This window comes from Lepidothrix coronata, unplaced genomic scaffold (assembly GCF_001604755.1).
Source record: "Lepidothrix coronata isolate B3197 unplaced genomic scaffold, Lepidothrix_coronata-1.0 Scaffold316, whole genome shotgun sequence".
Taxonomy (NCBI): domain Eukaryota; kingdom Metazoa; phylum Chordata; class Aves; order Passeriformes; family Pipridae; genus Lepidothrix; species Lepidothrix coronata.
The window spans coordinates 6,830-9,994 of NW_016690496.1; positions in this window are offsets into that span (position 1 = coordinate 6,830).

A 3,165-nucleotide genomic window follows, 5' to 3' on the forward strand; every position below is an offset into this window, starting at 1 on the left:
GAGCTGCTGTTGGGACTGGGAACAAGCCCTGGGATAACCCCGTGGAAGAGCTGCTGTCGGGAGCAGGAAGAAGCCCCGAGCGCAGCTCCCCAGCCTGTCCTGCCACCAACCCTTCTCCTGCCACATCCCCAGTGGCTATTCCTGGTTCCTCCCACATCCCAGGCCACATCCCTGTGTCCCAGGCCGCCCTGGACCCACCTGGGTGCCGGAGGCAGCCGGCTGCAGGTACTCGCTGGGGCTGACGGCGGCAGTCGCGGCCATGCTGGCCCTGGAGCTGCCGGGAGAGAGCACATGGATCAGCCCAGGGAGCCCATTCCAAGACCCCCCAATCCCATGGGATCCTCCTGGTACCCCTCCCCTTCTCCCTGTGCCACCCACCTCACCCAGTCCTTCGGAGGGGGGGGTGACAAAGGGGCTGTAGAAACGTGTCACCACCTCCCCACGCTCCGTTTGCCAGCCGAGGGAATTCCCAGGCAGCATTCCCTTGTTTTCCACACCCTCGTTTTCCTGCACCCCATTCCTGAAGCCACAAAACTCCCCTGGGCTGACAGAGACCCCCCCTCCCCAAAAAAAGAGGACTCTTCAAAGCAGAAGAAGATTTGTGCCCACAGAGCCAAAATCTCCCCCTTTCCACCCCTTGCTGCCTGTTTTTCCAACTTGGGGAATCCCAAAAGGATAAGAGTTTTTGGGAAAGATTCATGGGTTTTTTTAACATTAATAGGTTTAAACCAAGGGAAAGAGGCCCCTAAATCCTCACAAACTTGCTGAATCTTTTGTTCTGGATTTGAAGACATCTCAGCTTTGACATTTCCCTTGGTGAATTCCCCATCCGGCAGCTGCTCCAGAAAAATTCCCTGGAGCAGGTGCCAGGGAGGACATGTCTGAGCTTGAACGGTCTTTATTCCCACTGCTGGCAACATCCTGACTCCAAACAGGGAAGCTGAGGGATGCAGATGCTTTGGGATCACTCAGGGCATCTCAAATGCAGCCTGGTGGTATTTATCGAGAGTTTGGATGTCCAGAGGAATGGGATTACAGGGAAGTTTGGATGTCCAGGGATGGAGGAGCAGCCAAAGCTCCTGGAAAAAGCTGTGGATCCCTGGGAAGCCTGCTGGGATTTACCCCCATCACACCCCCCAGTGTCACAGGCAGCCTGAATTCCAAGGAAACCACAGGGAAGAGCCCCCAGCTCCCACCACATCCCTGGGATATCCCAGGACACACTTTCCCCCCTGGGAATGTGGAGTCTTCCCTGGGCCAGCACCAGGTCCAAGGCTCCCTTCCAGGCTCTCCCACAGCACATAAATCCCTGGGAAGAGCCAGGTGGGAGTCCCAGGCTCCTGGAATAGCCTGGGAATTGGGGATGAGTCACCTCATTCCCTGGCAAAGGAATTCCCATTCCCTTGCAGCCTCCTGGGAATGATGGAATTGGTGCCCAGCGCTGGCCTGGGATGAAAGGGAATGTTTGTCCTGGAAAACCTGGAGCTTTCTTCCCAGAAAAGCAGGGAATTTGCAGGGCTGCACCCTCCCTTTGAGCAGGATTAGGGCCGAGCTGGGGATTAACAGCCCTGACTGCAAAGCAGGACAGAGACACAGCCCGGGACAGATCCCATTATCCCGGACAAATAAAGAGGGATAAGATCCAGTGGGATCCCCCTGTGTGTGCCTCGCTCGTATTGGATTCCAGGTGAATCGGAGCCCCCTAAAAATCCATGGAAAACTCAGCAACTCCCCCCTCCAAAAAAAAAAACCCTCGGGATTCTGGATCCAAACACAGCTACGGGAAAAACGAATCCAAGAGGAGCAGCTCCGTTTGTTTGCCAGGGAAAAACAGGGGAAAACGGGCACTCAGAGCCCAGAGGAGCTCAAGCACCTGCGGATTTACATCTCAACGGCAGGAAATCTTGGAATAACCCGGGATTTGGGAGGGTGTTGGTTTAAATCCTGGGAACCTGCCCAAATCCCCCCATGGGGATGAATCCCACCTTGGGAACCTGCCCAAATCCCACTAGGGGGATGAATCCCCCCTAAACCCAGACCTGACCCCCCCATCTCCAGAGACCCCCTCAGTGGTCCGGAGACCCCCAGTCTGGGGACCCCCATCCCCAGGGACACCTAGAACTGACCCACTCACCCCTGGGGACCCTCCGAGCATCCCGGGCACCCCCCGCCACAGCCACCTCCCATCCCCGGGGACCATCAGAGCATCCCGGGCATCCTCGGCCCGGGGACCCTCAGACCTGACCCCTCCCATCCCCAGGTGACCCCCCACGACCCCACAGACCCCCCTCCCTACCCCGGGCCCCCCTACGGCCCCTCCCGGCGGGTCCCGGGGGAGGCGGGTCCGAGGGCCCGGGCCCGCCCCCGACCGGGCCAACGGCGCCGGAAGCGCGGCCCTCCCGGACGGCGGCTCGATCCGGGCGGGCCGTGGGAGCCACCGGGGGGTGCCCGACCCCGCAGCCCCCGCCCCGGCCACCCCCCGGCCCCGCTCGGCCCGCACTGACCGGGGGGGGCGGCGGCGGCTCCGACCCGCTCACGGCGCCATCTTCGTCCTCCGGGCACCGCCCTGCGCGCCCCGCCCCGCCGCGGCATCGCAGCCAATCCCCGTCCGGCTCGCTGCCGCGCTGGCCAATCGGTGGAGAGATGGAGGACGAACGGCCAATCCGCTAAGGGTCGCTGGTTGATAGGCAGCTCCGCCTTGCAATGGAAAGCGGAGCGCCGCGGTGACGGACGGACTCGGGGAGCCAATGGAAGAGCGGATTTTTGATTGACAGCACACGAAGCCAATGGGCGCGAGGCCAGGCTGTGCGCGTCCGCTAGTTGAGTGACAGCGGGCGGGGGGGGTCGCAACTTCCTCGCGGGTGGGACCTGACCAAAACGCGCCTCGCGATTGGTCACAGGCAGTTTGATTGACAGGCAGATTAGGCAATGGAAGGCGCGACTATGCCGAGCCACGCTTGTGATTGGTGAAAGGCGAGGGGCGAGCCGTTTGGGGCTGATGACGTCACGGAGTCCCCCCGAGAGTGGGGGGGAGTCCCGGGGAACCCCCGGGGGGGGCCTGGACCCCCTTTTCCCCCCTTTCCTCCCATCAACGATCCCTGGGGGCACCTCCAGGCCCCCATCACCCATCACCGACCCCTTGGGACCCCCCCACTCATCACTGAC